General features: G+C 44.8%; 1 protein-coding gene across 6 annotated transcripts in view; it reads right to left on the bottom strand.

Moving 5' to 3' along the window:
• The window catches only part of LOC147718541 (synaptotagmin-like protein 2), a 684078-nt gene extending 666814 nt beyond the window's left edge, over positions 1-17264 (bottom strand). For 5 of the 6 annotated variants that reach the window (XM_086918472.1, XM_086918471.1, XM_086918476.1 and 2 more), the window contains exon 1: positions 17058-17244. The gene's annotated coding sequence lies outside the window, so the exon portion shown is untranslated. Of the gene's footprint in view, positions 1-17045 lie in introns of all 6 variants that reach the window. The other variant, XM_086918473.1, reaches the window with a different exon arrangement.
• Positions 17265-17953: the final 689 nt, after the last annotated feature.

Below are 17953 nucleotides of genomic sequence, written 5' to 3'. Positions count from 1 at the left end.
GCGAGATGCCCCTTGGTGCTGCGGTTGTTGAAGACTCTTATTCGCCTGTGTCTCTTGCATAACGTGCATTTTGCTGCCAAACATGTACCTGGTGTGGATAATACAGTGGCTGACGCTTTGTCTCGATTTAAGATGGCAGAGTTCAGGGAACGGTGGCCGCAAGCAGACGAAGTGATGGCGGAGTTCCCAGAGGAGTTATGGAGGTTTGGTGCCCCATTGCCGCAGACCTAATTACAGCAGCATTGGCACCCCAGACAAAACGTATGTACGAGAGGGCTTGGGGGGTGTACAACGCGACATTCAGAGCGGACACGGAACAAAATTGATTCACACCAGAAGGTGTTTTGGGTTTTCTTGTGGTCCAGAAGGATCAGGGGAGGTCACTCTCGGTAGTGTGGAGGCAGTTATCTGCCATTGCTTTCTTCGCAGGTTTGCATGGTGTTAGAGGTCCCACTAAAGATTTTAGGGTGCAAAAGGTCACCAAGGGCTGGGAGCGTTTGGTACCTGGAGTGCAGGACGCTAGGCGACCTATAAATGTTGAAAGGTTGGGTAGGCTTGTGGGGGCATTACAGTTGGTGTGCCGGTGTCAATATGAGGTAAAGCTACTCAGTCTGGCTTACTTGCTTGCCTTTTTTAGGGGCCTTACTTGTCTCCGAGTTGGTGGCAGCATCCAAACAGGGGGAAGGTGGGTTAGGCATGGCAGACATCTTCCTAGAAGAGGGAGCAGTCCACATAAGGATCCGGCGGTCAAAGACAGACTCGCGTGGGAGGGGCACATGGGTGAAATTGTTTGCGGCCCATCAAGTGGCATATTGTCCAGTAGAATTGACACGTGAATATCTTAAGGTACGCCCAGTGGTCCCCTCGACAAGGCTTCTAGTGCATAAGGATGGCGTGCCGATGACAAGATATCAGTTTACCCAGGTGTGTAGGAAGGCGTTAACATATCTAGGGGAGGATTCCATGAAGTTTAGCTCCCATTCTTTTGGCTTAGGGGCAGCCACCACAGCAGCGGCGATGGGTTGGCCAGCTGATGCAATCAAAAAAGTGGGTCGTTGGCAGTCAGATTGTTTTCATCGGTACGTCCGGCCAAGTCACATTTAAAGGAAGAAATGATGCTTAGGGTGCCTTCAATCTTGGTCTTAACACCAATTCTCTCTCTATTACAGTTGTTTCCCGCAAACCTGTGCATATTGGTTGGTGTGGGCATTCCTTGATTTGCAGTGCGGAGCAGCAGTTTCATGGGTCCGGTTTGGAGGCAGCACAAGGGGCTGCTGGGTTTGCGCACCACTGGCTTGGGGTACAGCGACTACGGTTACAGGATCTTTTTGTCAAGCTTCAACAAGCGGTAGAATCCGGAGAGATGCCTCGCCCGGTCATTTTAGTTATACACGTGGGCGGGAATGACATGCTGCCTTTAGGCAGACTAGGAGTTCGAGAGGCCTTGTTTTCAGTCCTGGCTAGGATTAGACAGTACCAAGGTCATTATGGCTGGGTGGGGCCTCGGCAAAGGCCATTAATGACTCTGTGCGGAAACTGAATTCTTCAATACATAAATTCTTACGTGGCTCTTCAATGGGTACGATACAGCACAAATTGCTTCATCCGGGGTCTACTGAACTGTTCCATCACAATGGTGAGCATCTGTCGACAAAAGGAATAGAGATATTCATCCACACAATTTTGGGGGCTATTCTGGAGCACAGTCAACGCCGGTGGGGGGGGGGGGAGAGGGGGGGGTGCGCCGGGGAGCTTCTCGCCCTGTGGCGGAGTGCCGACAGTTAACAATGAAGGGGCATGCTCAACAAAGGAGGTTGAGTGAATAGATGGACCACAGGACGGGGTAGGATTGAAGTGTGCAGTGGATTTGCGGTAAAAAAGGGGGACCGGCCTGCCTATGGTCCTCAACTCTACTGCCCTAGCACGTCACTTAAGGACTGAGTTGAATCTTGGGGTGACTGCCTGTGTTCAGGTACCTCGGAGGGCCAGTGCACTATGCAGTGCCCTGGATTTCAAGTAAGGCAACTGTTTGTTGTGGCACGCTGTGGCCTGCCGGCACTAGGTGCGCAGCAGAGGGTTCAAGACTTCGAACAACATAAGGCTATGCTCACCTGTGATGACAATTCTAAGGTCTTGATGTCTTGGATATGTGTATGCTGGAAAGTTTTGACATTGTTCAGGTACCTCTGAGGGCCGGTGTGTTATGCCGTACCCTGGTTCAGATAATGCAACTGTTTGCTGTAGCACGTTGTGGCCTGCCAGCAGAATGTGCGCAGTAGTGTGTTCACGAGGATGGTCAGCTTAATGCTTTACTGAAATGTAATAAGTATGTTAATATCTTAGTGCCTGTGACATGTAAATATCACTAGAAGGTGCAGCATGTATATTTGGTGTATCCAAGTAGTTTACTTATACCCACTTAGTGGATGTTTTGAATTATCCTGTTTGAAGAGAATAAAATCTACGCCTTGGACATTATAACTGCATTATGTGACTTCATGGGCCTGGCAAGGGTTTGGGTTGAGACGGATGTTGGCAGTGGGGGAGAGGTGAGAGTGTCACGTTGTGCGCACACTATAGGTTTTGGGAACTTGCCACCAGTCTGTTTCCAGCTTTGGACAACTCTCAATGAAGTCAAATCAACCTGTGACTGAGGCCCATTGCTAAGCAGAGGCAAGCTTGTTGCACGGGAAGAGGAGAAGTGTGCTCAGTCTTGTGACAATGTTTGGAGGCAGGCAGGGTGGAACAGGCGGAGGAGTGAACACCTTGGTTGTTTGGGAGGATTCCACACTGAAAACAAGACAGATGACCTCACCGGTTCCTTGCCTGGCCCAGTCCCCTAGAATCCGTGCCCTGCAGAGACCCGCGGGCGGTGTCACCTTGAAATAAAAGAGCCTCTTGTTTTCTAGCATCACTGTCACCAACAGAGCCTGAGGACAGGAATCCGAGCTTCAACATAAGCTCTCTTTCACAAGCATCCTACAACTTCACACCACACGGCGTAGCGAGAGCCTGCCTTTGGAGGGGCGCTTCCAATGAATGCTTAGTTACAGCAGGTTGACTGCTCCCAACAGGCCTGCCGAAAGGACTCCTGGGAAACCTTTATAAAATTCAAAACTAACTGCTAGTAAAAGAAATCTGCATCCACCTCTCTCGACCTTTGAACACAATTCCAGCAAAGACCAAAATCATGTTGTTCACACGTTAGAGTTGAAAAGGCTATGAACACGCGCTGCCTTCGCCCGCTGCAGGCAGTCACTCCAGCAGAGGCATACCTGGTTTGGTTTTCCCTTCTTGTAAAGCACCCATATTCTCCTGTTATGGGGTTCTCTTCACACACAAATGTGTCGACAAATGAATCATAAAATCTATGTCTTGAATACATTCAAGGAATCACAAAATGCAATAGGTGTGCTCATGGACAATGAATCCAACAGTACATTTCATACTCACTTCCTGGCCACCAGGAGTACTTCAGGGAACTATCGGACATATGCAGACTTTTATTTTCTGCAAGGATAAAACAGATTTTCTGTGGAAAAACATATTTCCTTCCAAACCCATGAGTTATAGGGGTTCAACCTTTCCTTTCACACTCAGAAAACAGTCTAGTTTTTGACAAGATTACATTTGCTTATGCCTTCAGTGTGGGAAGCACCCTCCATACTATTATAAATCTGGACAAATGTACATGTCAGTGGGTGTTCACTAGACTCGGTATGACAGATCCTCCCATGCACAAAGCACATCTCTCGCTTTTGGTCACCAGTGGTACATCTGTTCTGTGGCTGCACACACCCACTGCTCCCAAGTCTGTCAATCAGGGGGAGTGAATTTACACCTCCAGATAAGCTTTTTTTGCACAAAAGATTCCCTTCTATGCACAACATTGCGGTTCAGGCCCTTGGTGCTTACCTGGGAGTGTCCATCCCTGGATGTTAGTGACGCTTAGAATCATGTCACATTTAGCTCATAAACCGGATTTGTGAGTTCTTTTGTGTGCTGGTTGCCTTTTGAGACAACACTTAGAAGAAGCTCATTTTGTGGCGTGGCACTGAAAAGCATGATTCATTCATAAACACCACAAGCCAGAATTCAAAACATTGATGCTTGATCCAGCTGATCAGATAAAACTTTAAACAAAGCAACCCATCCTACAGGCTGCTAGCTGTCACGACCACGTAGGCGTTTGCCTTGGGGAGTAAATGTTAATGTTAAGCCGTACTTTTTGAGCGCACGGCTACCCCAAAAGGGTGTCCCGGCGCTTTAGCAAAGAGGCCCAAAGAGACAAGAAACCAGAGGCATACACACTACAGTCGCGAAGGTTGCTTAGTGAAGAGCAGAGTCTTCAACTCCTTCCTAAAAGCCAGAAGGTTGTTCGCTTTCCGGAGAGAAAGTGGGAGCTCGTTCCACAAACAAGCTATCACGGATCGGGAAGGATCGGCCTCCCATCCGGGCACGTTTGACCGCAGGCACCTCCATTTTGGCCAAGTCCGCTGACCGCAGCGTCCTCCGTGGCACATAGAAAGCAATACGCTTCCTAAGATAATTGGGACCAATCTCATGAAGGGCTTTAAACGCCAGAGTGAGGAGTTTAAATCTGATTCTACCAGAAATTGGCAGCCAGTGCAGCCTGGCTAGTAGCGAAGAGGCGCTGGCCCTCCTGGGCAGGCCATAGATGGCTCTGGCCGCCGAATTCGGGACGACATAAACAGGATTCTGCACCTGTCTTTCGCTCGCCTCCAGTTTCATGCCACCCACACACATGCCCTGCGACTGGGGACTTGGGGCTGTATATCCGGGCTGTTGGTATACCTGTTGCTTATGCAGCAAACATTTTCTCTACGTGTAGTTGTGAAAGGAAAGAATTTTACATTCTTTTTATTATTTATTTTTTTAGAGTTTTATATAGCGCGAATTAGACCCGTGACATCGGGTATCAGAGCGCTTTGCATGAGCACCAGTTACGTTACATGAGGACACACATTCATTTTTTTAGGTACGGGGAGATTAAGTGATTTGCCCAGAATCACAGGATGTTGAGCGTAGTTGCCGAGACTCGAATCCGGTTCCACAGCTTGGAGGTTGACTGCTCTTTGTTCATACTTTCTTTTCACTGCCAATTATTGTTATCGCAGGCCTACAAGAGCATCAATAACGGAGCAGGTGTATTGGGGCCCTGCGTGTGAGGGACCCACTGCACCCCAAATATACCTATTTTTACTCTCAAAACAGTGGATGGGGGGCCATTGTTAGGCCTGACCTAGAGACAGCTTTAGCTCACCAGACTCAGGCTTAAAAAAATCATAATAAAAAATGCAAACCTATATTTTTATAGAGAGGTTTTTGGCCAGCCCTCTTCATCTGTTGTCTGTTCAAGTGTTTGTCACATTTTGATTCCACCCAAGCATGACAGAGTGTGTCAGACCACTACAGTCATTGGCTGTCTTCACTTTGAGTGATTGCATTTTGCTTTGTGCATGTGCACATCCACCTAAAATGTAATCCCCCGGGCTAGTATGCCTATTTCTGCTTCCATGCATTTTTCCTTTACATTTTTAAAATTAATTTTGCTACTCCACTGCAGACTGATCCCATCTTATCCCTCTTGAAGCCTTTAGCTGTATCCCATGGTCCAGTGCTTAATTTGTAAACAAATAAGTACCAGGGCTCTCGTCAGGAGGCTACTGCAGCTTGCACCACACATTGCCCCTCCCAGCGCTGCCAATGGCAAAGTACCAGCACAATTTGTAATCTTCACACTCCTACAAGTGTGACAATTCAGTCCATACCAGGCCCCAAAAGCTATAAGAATAGCTTGAGGCACAGTCAATAGTAATTTTTTTATGTATTTTGAATTAATAAACAACTGTTGTTGTGCTCATCTTTAAATTAGACAGACAGCACCACCATGTGGTTGACTATGAGAAGCATGGTGTTGACAATTAAGTGCAGGTGTCGAGTGCCGGAAACCACTGGCTTACATTAAGCACTGATCCCACCCCGATACCTAATGTTCCAGTTTTCATTCCCAAATGTGCCCTTTAGGGCTACTGCTTAGTGCATACAGGAAGGGATATTCTCTAGTAAACTGCATGAGGAGGAATCCGAGCAACTAAAAGTTATTGTTAGCCTAATAAAGGTATAATCTCGGAAAATAACATGTTAAAGTATTTTGTATAGCTCTGTTTTCCTAATGCTGTGTATTCCTTCCAATGTTTAGGTCTGGCGTGAGCCAAAACCTTATCATTTTACTAATATTATATATGTAGCATAGTTAGTTATAGGAGCTTTTAGCTAGCCATCTTCATCTATTGTTTTGATAATAAGGCATTCACATTTTTCTTCCACCCACTACAGCATACAGCATAGGACATTGGGCCCGCCCACTTCAGCCACTTGCTAACTTCACTGTGAGTGATGGCATTCTGACATTTCGAAAGCACCACATCCACTCACAATGTAGTTTCCTTCAGTACCAGGAACTACTGTAGCAATGTGTGCTTTCTGAGTCCAAAATATTTTTGCTTGTAGCAATTTTATTTAGACTGACAAGCTTTCCTAACAATAACGTTTTGTAAAAACTATGACAAAACAAAAGCACAGACAAAGCCAAAAAGTTAGCAGCCAACATGAAGACCTTTGGGGTTTGCCAATGCTTCTTGAAACATAACAACAAGCATGAAAGCCCATAAGAAGCAAAGCTAGCAATAACAATGGATAGAGACCAAGGGGCTGTACCATGTACATAGATTATGTCTACGTTATCTTCTCAGTTACATTAACAGAGCAGCACTGAAATGTGAGGATGTAAAATATTACAAACTAAAGAACTGTGGTGGCAGTAAGTCATGAAGGGCATCTTATCCACACTGTTAGATTTGTCAACCTCAGGGTGGCCTCCCCCCAAACCTTTTGCCTTACTCCTTCTGTTTTTGTTGAATTTGTTTTTGTTTGCCTTAGGACTCAGCACATCTTACCACTATTAGCCAGTGCTAAAGTGATTCTGCTCCCTCCCTTAAATATAGTAAAACTGGCTTACACCCAATTGGCACATTTAATTTATGTGTAAGTCTTTAGTAAAATGGTACCCCCTTTCCCCATGGCATGTAATTTAAATGTTACAAGCTGGCAAGCAGCACTGATTGTGAGACCCACTTAAGTAGCCCTTTACACATGTGCCATTGCAGCCCGTGTGTGCAGTTAAAACTGAAATTTCGACCTGGCAAAAGAAACCTTTTGCCAAGCCTTAACCTTCATTTTAATGCATATAAGTATCTTCTAGGTTAGGCCCTAAACATCCAATAGGGCACGGTGCATTGTATTTAAAAAGTTGGACACATACTTTTAACTTTGACATGTCTTGGTAGTGAAACGCTTCTAAATTATTTTTTCACTACTGCAAGGGATGCCTCTCCCATAGGATAACATAGGGTTACCGTATTACATTTAATAAGTGAAAACTTTCTTTTGCAAGCAGGTAGGAATGTAGAGTTTGGTGTCTAACGAAGTGTAATTAAAACGCTATTTAATGGTAAAGTTGGATTTTAAGTCACATTTCTGAAATTGCCACTTTTTAGAAAGTTGCCATTTTCTTGACCCAACCATTTGGTGACTGCAGTTTGTATCCAGCGTCACATGGCTAGGTGTAGCTGGCAGTTGGTAGTTGTGTATTGATCACAGATAGTGAGACAAAGGGGGAATAGGTGTTGGCAGGATGAGCCATCTCTGACTTGATAGGGGGGAGGAGCTCTCACCTACCATACTTTTACATTACTAAGTCTCTGCCTCAGCACACACACAAAGGGGTTTCACACTAGTCTTTTGTGCCCCCAGACAAGCTGGGGCCAGGGAAGGGATGCAGGAAATTCCAAACACCTTTGGGGTGAAAACCACCAGAACTTTCTCCTACTTCAAAGTTGGCACCAAGTACAAATATTGTACCCTCAGCTCCAACTCCTCAGTACACTTCTGGGTCTGTGGAAGACTCAGAAGGACTGCTGTGCTGCTACCTCATCTCGAAGCCAGGACCACCAGAGTGACTCCAAGGGCTAGTTAGCTGGCCTCCTGGTCAGAGCCTCTGGGACAGAAGTTGCTCCAACCACCCTGAAACAAGCACCTAAACTCCGTCTTCTATGAGTCTTTGCCCCTAGTGGTGTCACCCCAGTGCTGAACCCTTGGAAGTGGGCCTGAAGGAGCTCTAGCAGCCCAACTGGGTCCCAGCAGAACTGATGTAGTGCAACGCATTGCCTCGTATTGGAATTGCTGCTGCGTGGTGCTTGCCAAACACAGGACCTCTCAGCTCCTTGGAACCGCAACTGCATGATATCCTCGTTGCAGGATCTCTCATCGCAGGCACTCGAAACTGCTGTTTTCGCAACGCATCCTCGTCACAGGACCTCACATTGCAGCTCCTCAGAACAGCAGCTGCACCATGCATCCTGAACAAAGAATCTTGTATCGCAGCCCCAAGCCACCTCTAGGCAATGTATCCTCGATGCTGGACCTTTCATTGCTCCGCAACCAGGCTTTACAGTACTTTTTTTAGCGGGCCTAACTTGGTTCACACTCCATCACATTCAGCCTCAACTTGTGACTTTCTCCCAATCCTTCAGGAAGAGATAACCTCAGTTGGTGCTTTGTGCTTTTAAACACTATTTCCACTTAAGATTTTAATACTGCATATCTCCGATTCTACTGATTAGATTTTTGTTGTTTTGGTCTCAAATGATTTATTACATTTTACTCAATTTTTCTACATTGGTGTGGGATTTTTGATGTATTGTGTTTTCACTTTTTTACTGTTTAAAGTGCTGAATAAATGCTTTACACGTTTGAGATTTGCTTGTGTTTCACCCTGACAAGAATTGTGGTTACTGCTTGAGTACAGTTTCACCTCCCCTCAACCAATAACCCTACACCCACACCCCTTATTGTTATCTTTCGATTTTATATTACGCTGCTGCCCTCTTAACTTCACATCAGGCAAGCACAGAAAATGCATATTTTGTTTACCTGATACTGCCCTTAATACTTTTGATTCCATGCTTGTACTGTGCCACTCCTGATCACACCCTTTAATTCAAGGCTAGCTCTCAGGGTTTTCTGTCAAAAACATTTGAGCTTATTTTTTTATGTTCTGCAGAGAAGTCTGATTTTACTTTTCTAATAATCAAACAAGACCTCTTGCCTAACCCTGATACACTGGCCGCCCCTAGACCCATTCCTCTTCCCAAGAAATCGATGCCAGCTATTATGACATTGCTGTCTAGCACAGATGCTGTTTGAGGATGGCAAACAATGGCATCCTCACTATGGAAAACAGGATGTTTACTTTTTCATTTTGATGTTTGAGGGTTGCTTATAATTTCCAAACAAGAACTCTTGTTCACAAATGTTTCAGGAGAAAGCTGGTTTATAAATTGGTTTAATCAAGGGCTTGGGCCGGTTTTGTTGGTTGTTTTACTCTTAGGTTTTGTGAACATCCAATAAAGAAATAAAACGATTTGAATACCTCTGGGACTGTATTACCTAAAGTGAGAACTGCAAGTGTTAATTTAAGACATGGTCTCTGCCACAGTTTTGGACTAGCTGGCGTCTAAAATAGCCGAGGAGCTGAAAATGCACTATTTTACCTTCTTAACAGTGGTAAATGGCGCCTTTTCAGAGGAACTTTCAAGGCATGTGCTGCTTTTGGCTGGAATTGTAGCAACATTTGTAGAAATATCTAAAGTAAGCAACATAACATAACACAATAACATGCACAAAGCAACATAACACAATCCAAATGTATTAGGGCACAATACAGCAACACAGTCAAACAAGATGTAACACACTAACCACAGTGCAACAAAATTTCACTTTGAAATAATACAGCTGAAAAACACCGCAATGTAAACAACCGAAGACATCCCCATCACTACAAAATGCAGCACAAAACAATCGTAGAAACATTCACACTCACCACCACCTCCAGAAACCTGCTTTTATAATACGCCAAACATTGCCTTAAATTATCACCACAACCATGAAATATCACCAGTCCTAAATGTCTTGTGAGCCAGTCCCAAGTGACCTTCACAATTGCTGGCAAGAAGCCTCTTATGCAATAACTAACACCTGGCACTTTTCTTTGTGTACACTGCAGGCGCTGTTCAAAGTGGCTGTTTTGAATCTCACCAGCGACATCATTTTTTATCCTATTTCTCTGCCAAACCATGGATAGAATAAATGAACGCAGGACTTCAACTATACAAAAAATCTAAGATTAGACAACCCTGTGCAGTAACTAGCTAAGCAAACAATAATCATAAGAAAAGCCATAAAGGGGCCCGCAGAGCTGTTCAAAGCTGCCAGCATACTGAAAACCATAAAACTGTGTCTCTGTCTCTCACACTTCATCATCCACCACATTGCTACACACTGTGTCCTATTACATGATAATGGCACTTAGGTGGTAATCACATACAACATCAATCTATCGGGTGTTTGTATACCACAGATACTCACTGTGGAGGGTCTCAAGGCGCTGACCTTGAAACATGAAAACACTTCTCACATAGGTTCAAAACAAGGACAACATCCTCCCAACCTTACATGTTCTAGCACTTTAACCATGTAGGCAAGTGCTTGAGCACCCAACATAGGGGTAGTAAGTGCTATATAAATGCTGCAATACAATATAATGCAATTGTGTCATGACTGGTTAAGTCAACGTGTTTCTCTGATGTCTACGCTAAAAACGCTAAAAAACACAACTACTTTTTAAATGGAAACCATTAAACAAACATTTGCCAAATTCAAAAGCATGTTGCTTGAACTTATATAGAAGAGTTGGCACTCCTCAGCAGACAAGTCTAGCACGTCACAGATACCACTGTTGATCAGTGCAATAAGGGTATGTAGCAGTTTATGAACTTTTAAATTACCAGTAAGTAATTGAAGTATTTCCACTATTCTCTGTAGTAAACCTGTAATCAGGCAAACACTTGCTTAGTATGGAAGGTGAAGCTGTGGTCCAATGGCTAAACTGTGTGAAGATGTAGATTGATGGCTAAGATGCAAGAAGGTCTTGTCTAAGTGCCTCATTGTGAGCTGCCTGGTAAACTGGTGCAGTAACGCCACTGGTGCACTAACGCCACACAATGAAGTACCGGTAAGGTGTGGTTCAGGTTTGCCCATATGTGGTGTCTCCTCATCATTGCAAGTCTTGATACGAGCCATACAAAGCAGAATCAAGAGTCTTGCACCGTGAGTTCCCCATACTTTGCCTTATTGTAGAACATGTGATTTGTGGCTTAGTAAGGAAAGATGCGGTCTACTGATTGGGGTTCTCAATACTTGAGTGACAGGAGAACTGCACTGGTAGTTAGGCTGGGTCTGGTGGCTCAGTGGATTAATGCGTCCACTGTAGGGGCCTGTGTTTGACCTCATGGTCACAGGTTCAAATCCCAGTGAGTCTACTCAGCGTTCAGCCATCTGAGGTTGATAAAATGAGTACCATTTATTTATTGTTGCAGATTTATATAGCGCGAACTCGACCCGAAGCTATTGGAGCGCTTTACATGAGCACTGGTTACGTTACACAAGGACACATCCACTTTTTTAGTAAGTACAGGGAGGTTAAGTGATTTGACAAGAATCCCAGGATATGGAGTCGACCCCGAGGCTTGAACCTTGGTTTCCCAGCTCCAAAGTCGTCAGTGTATCCGTGAGACCACATCCTCTCCCTATTGAGCTGGGTAACAAGTAACATCTGTTATTCAGCACCAAGAGGCCTAAGGGTGAACGTGCGCTTTACAAATACACCCCCCTCAGCGCCTTGAGACCCTCACGGGTGAGCGTGCACTTTACAAATAAAAGTTATGTAAGGAGACTGACATCGTGGTCTAGTGGCTCAGGAGACTGACAACGTGGTCTAGAGGCTAAGGAGACTGACATCGTAGTCTAGTGGCTAAGGAGACTGACTACGTGGTCTAGAGGCTAAGGAGACAGACAACTTGGTCTAGAGGCTAAGGAGACTGACGCCGTGGTCTAGAGGCTAAGGAGACTGACTACGTGGTCTAGAGGCTAAGGAGACAGACAACTTGGTCTAGAGGCTAAGGAGACAGACAACGTGGTCTAGTGGCTAAGGAGACTGACAACGTGGTCTAGGGGCTAAGGAGACAGACAACGTGGTCTAGTGGCTAAGGAGACTGACGCCGTGGTCTAGAGGCTAAGGAGACTGACAACGTGGTCTAGAGGCTAAGGAGGCTGACAACGTGGTCTAGTGGCTAAGGAGACTGACAACGTGGTCTAGGGGCTAAGCAGATTGACAACGTGGTCTCGAGGCTAAGGAGGCTGACAACGTGGTCTAGAGGCTAAGGAGGCTGACTACGTGGTCTAGAGGCTATGAAAACTGACTGGGAAACAACCGTTACATCGCAACTTTTACAACGCACTTCTATTACAATGCAACTTTTACAACGCTGGATCCATTACATTGCATGCCTTTACAACGCATGACATTACATAGCAGATGCTATTACAACGCAGATTTATATAGCGCGAACTCGACCCGAAGCTATTGGAGCGCTTTACATGAGCACTGGTTACGTTACACAAGGACACATCCACTTTTTAGTAAGTACAGGGAGGTTAAGTGATTTGACAAGAATCACAGGATATTGAGTCGACCCCGAGGCTTGAACCTTGGTTTCCCAGCTCCAAAGTCGGCAGTGTATCCGTGAGACCACATCCTCTCCCTATTGAGCTGGGTAACAAGTAACATCTGTTATTCAGCACCAAGAGGCCTAAGGGTGAACGTGCGCTTTACAAATACACCCCCCTCAGCGCCTTGAGACCCTCACGGGTGAGCGTGCACTTTACAAATAAAAGTTATGTAAGGAGACTGGCAACGTGGTCTAGTGGCTAAGGAGACTGACGCCGTGGTCTAGAGGCTAAGGAGACTGACAACGTGGTCTAGAGGTTAAGGAGGCTGACAACGTGGTCTAGTGGCTAAGGAGACTGACAACGTGGTCTAGGGGCTATGCAGACTGACAACGTGGTCAGGAGGCTGACAACGTGGTCTAGAGGCTAAGGAGGCTGACTACGTGGTCTAGAGGCTAAGGAGACTGACAACGTGGTCTAGAGGTTAAGGAGACTGACAACGTGGTCTAGAGGCTAAGGAGACTGACAACGTGGTCTAGAGGCTAAGGAGGCTGACTGCGTGGTCTAGAGGCTAAGGAGACTGACAACGTGGTCTAGTGGCTAAGGAGACTGACATCGTGGTCTAGTGGCTAAGGAGACTGACAACGTGGTCTAGAGGCTAAGGAGGCTGACTACGTGTTCTAGAGGCTAAGGAGGCTGACTACGTGGTCTAGAGGCTAAGGAGACTGACAACGTGGTCTAGAGGCTAAGGAGACTGAAAACGTGGTCTAGAGGCTAAGGAGACTGACAACGTGGTCTATAGGCTAAGGAGACTGACAACGTGGTCTAGTGGCTAAGGAGACTGACAACATGGTCTAGAGGCTAAGGAGGCTGACTACGTGGTCTAGTGGCTATGAAAACTGACTGGGAAACAACCGTTACATCGCAACTTTTACAACGCACTTCTATTACAATGCAACTTTTACAATGCTGGATCCATTACATTGCATGCCTTTACAACGCATGACATTACATAGCAGATGCTATTACAACGCATGCCATTACAACGTAAGTATAGGTAAGTATATAATTTTTTAAAATTTTATTTAATATTATTTAATTAATTTAATTAATAGTAATTATAAATAAATATATTAATTTATGTTTTTTATTTTTATAAATTAAATATATTACTTTAAGGGTTTGGGTTTGGGTTTTGGGGTACAGGGGTATTTTTAGGTTTTAGGGCTGGGTTTGGGTTTTGGGGTACAGGGGTATTTTTAGGTTTCAGGGTTGGGTTTGGGTTTTGGGGTGCAGGGGTATTTTTAGGTTTTAGGGCTGGGTTTGGGTTTTGGGGTACAGGGGTATTTTTAGGTTTTAGGGCTGGGTTTGGGTTTTGGGGTACAGGGGTATTTTTAGGTTTTAGAGCTGGGTTTGGGTTTTGGGGTACAGGGGTATTTTTAGGTTTCAGGGTTGGGTTTGGGTTTTGGGGTACAGGGGTATTTTTAGGTTTTAGGGCTGGGTTTGGGTTTTGGGGTACAGGGGTATTTTTAGGTTTTAGGGCTGGGTTTGGGTTTTGGGGTACAGGGGTATTTTTAGGTTTTAGGGCTGGGTTTGGGTTTTGGGGTACAGGGGTATTTTTAGGTTTTAGGGCTGGGTTTGGGTTTTGGGGTACAGGGGTATTTTTAGGTTTCAGGGCTGGGTTTGGGTTTTGGGGTAGAGGTGTATTTTTAGGTTTTAGGGCTGGGTTTGGGTTTTGGGGTACAGGGGTATTTTTAGGTTTTAGGGCTGGGTTTGGGTTTTGGGGTACAGGGGTATTTTTAGGTTTCAGGGCTGGGTTTGGGTTTTGGGTACAGGGGTATTTTTAGGTTTTAGGGCTGGGTTTGGGTTTTGGGGTACAGGGGTATTTTTAGGTTTCAGGGCTGGGTTTGGGTTTTTGGGTACAGGGGTATTTTTAGGGTTCAGTTTTTTTAAAAAAACGACTTTAAATAAATTAAATTATTTAAATTAATTAAATTAAATTAAATTAATTAGATTATATTATTTACATTTTTTAAATTAATTAAATTAAACTAATTAAATTAAATTAATTAAAATAAATTAATTTCAATTTTAAAATTAATTAAATAAAATTAATTAAATTAAATTAATTAAACTAAATTAATTACAATTTTAAAATTAATTAAATTAAATTAATTAAATTAAATTAATTATAATAAATTAATTAAAAAATTTAAATTAATTAAATTAAATTAATAGAATTAAATTTATTAAATTAAATTAATTTCAATTTTAAAATTATTTAAATTAAATTAATTAAATTAAATTAATTAAATTAACTTAATTAAATTTTTTTTAAAAGATATACTTACCTATACTTACGTTGTAATGGCATGCGTTGTAATAGCATCTGCTATGTAATGACATGCGTTGTAAAGGCATGCATTGTAATGCATCCTGCGTTGTAAAAATTGCGTTGTAATGGTATGCGATGTAAAATTATGCGTTGTAACGCCATACATCCAATCTGACTACGTGGTCTAGTGGCTAATGAGACTGACGACGTGGTCTAGTGGCTAAGTAGGTTATAGACGTGGTCTAGTGATCAGACAGGCTGATGGTGTGGTCCAGTGGTTAAGGAGGCTGATGTTGTGGTGTAGTGGCAAAGAAAGCTGAAGATGAGGGCTAATTGGTAAGGGGACTGGGTACGTGGTCTAGAAGCTCGGGAGGCTAATGATGTGATCTAGCGACTAAGGAGACTTATGGCGATTTCTAGTGGCTAAGGAGACCTGGTCCAATGGCTAAGAAAGCTAAAGATGTGGTCTACTGGCTAAGGAGACTGATGATGTGTTCTATTGGCTAAGGAAACTAAAGATGTGGTCTACTGACCAAGGAGAACGATGAGGTAGGCTAGTGGCTAAGTAGGCTGGCAAAGTGGTATAGTGATAAAACCTTCTAATGATGTGATTCAGTGGTTAAGGAGGCTGGAGATTTAGTCTAGTAGCTAAGGAGGCTGAATATATGACAGAAGCGACCAAGCAGGCTGGAGATGTTATCTAGTGGCTAAACAAGTGGATGATGTGTTTTAGTGGCTAAGGAGTCTGGTGATGAGGTCTAGTGGTTAAGAAGTCTGATGACGAGGTCTAGTGGCTAAGGAGTCTGATGATGAGATCTACTGACTACGTAGGCTGAAGATGTGGTTTTGTAGCTAAGCAGGCTCAAGATGTGGTCTAGTGGGTAAGGAGTCTGATGACGAGGTCTAGTGGCTAAGGAGTCTGAGGATGTGTTTTATTGGCTAAGGAGTCCGATGATGAGGCCTGGTGGCTAAGGAGTCTGGTGGCGTGGTCCATTGACTACGCAGGCTGGAGATGTTGTTTAATGACCGAGCAGGCTGAAGTCGTGGTCTAGTGACTGAAGATACCGACGCTGTGCTCTACTGGCCCAAATGGGATGCTCTAGTGGTTCATTTGTGTGATGTGGTCCAGAGGCTGCTTACAGTAAAGATGTAGGTTAATGGCTAGAATGTCAGTAGCTGAGGTTTAGTGTCTCTAGGGGCAAAGTGCTCTGATGGCAACATTTATAGAAGAGGTGATCTAGTGGCTGTGGCATAGTGGCCAAACTAGGTGCACTTATTGTCTATGCTGAGTAAATATGTGGACCAGGTGCTCGTCCGTGTAAAGCTGTCGTCTAATAGCTATGTTTATGAGTATGCAGTGCTTGACACGGAAAAATAGAAAAGCAGGTACTCTGTACCAGAGTACCTGCTTGTTTCTGAGAAGTTCCGGTACTCTCCATTTAAAAGTATTACGTCTCTCTTTTGAAGTGCCGCTACTCTCCCTCTCAAAATAAAAAAGTGCCGGTACTCAGTACCGGGCAGTACCGGCCCATTTAAAGCCCTGGCAGTATGTGGGCGAAGTTTTCAAATTAGAACCGGTTTTGAATCTCAGCCTCCCCAATGGACCAAAACTGTTTTCATGTGAAAAGGCGAACTTTTTCCCTGCGCCTAATTTTCCAAACCCGTCAAAATTAAGAGCGTCTGATAAACAAACCACAATTGCAGAGTTGTGTTGAAGATGACAATTATTCGAACCATTCCGGCCTGACTGGTAGCGTCTAGAAGCGCTTCAGCTCGCTGTTGTGCCATATGGGAGTCCCCTCACGCCCTGAACACGTTGTCTGCTTAGCCTTATAAACAAGGGAATCATATTGTTCACAAAGTGCTTAGAATTGAAGACAGTTCGCAGGTGAAACGTACATTCATCAATGCCCACCCAGGTCTGCAGGGGCAGCTGGTAAACCACCGTCTGCAGTGCCAAGCTGGCAGCGCTACCCGTGGCAGTATCCGCCTCTCCACCCGGACAAGAGCCCGTGCGCACCAGCGCGCAGGGCACCTCCAGCCACACTCTCTTTCCACGCACCCTTGCACAGACCTGTGTCCGCCGCGGCTCTCTCCCTCACACCAGCCTCCTTTTCGCTCTCGTCCGCCTCCCTCACAGGCTCCTGAGGTGAAGAAAGTTGTTTTGAAGTGTGACTGTGCGGCGGTGGGGATGTCTCTCGGTGCCAGGCGCGCAGGTGCGCAGACAAGTGTGTCTCTCCCTCGGCTGCAAACTTTCATCCAATGTGCACGAGGTGCGAGTGACACCTCGCCCGGCGGGCGGGCGGCAAACCCTGGCCTGGATCCCTCCCTCGGTCCGCGGCGCTTCCACTTTCATTTCCAGCGCCCGACCTGCAGGGCCGGTCGGGCAGCTTGGCTTCGTAAACCTACCTGGCACCTGCGTGCACCTGTGGCACGGGTGGGCTGGCTTGGAATACGCGAGGCAACGTGGCACTGGCAGCGAGGCAGCCTTGGTTTACAATAATAATAATACTGCGTCTGGGCAGCTCATGGACTCAGTACCAACCCTGGGAACATTTTGCACGTCTTTAGTGAGCAGTTCGCAAAAAAATTAGTGCATTGGTGATTTTCAGGTGCCCGCATTTACTATTAAAAAATTCAAAGACAGTTTCATTTCGTACATTCTGCAACGCACCTTTAATGGCCTTTCTTTAAAACGCAACCTCCTAAATAACACAGTAATTAAGTTAATATAACAAGCTAAAGAAGATAATACCTAAAACTATTAAGCTCACAGCGTAAGTCTTGCGGCGGTTTAACGACTTATATTATTGCATAGGCAAGTCAGTCTCGAGGCTCAGTGCAATATTGCATGACCTGACTGGATTTGTTCTTGCCCCAAAATCACAGGTTTATAACCTGGACGGTTCACTCAGACTTGTACCCTTTGAGGTTGGTAGAATGACTACTGTGAGCAGGAAAACAGAAGCG

Source organism: Lissotriton vulgaris, chromosome 4_1 (assembly GCF_964263255.1).
Source record: "Lissotriton vulgaris chromosome 4_1, aLisVul1.2, whole genome shotgun sequence".
NCBI lineage: Eukaryota > Metazoa > Chordata > Amphibia > Caudata > Salamandridae > Lissotriton > Lissotriton vulgaris.
The sequence above is the reverse complement of the archived record's forward strand: the minus strand, read 5'-3'. Positions and strand labels throughout refer to the sequence as shown.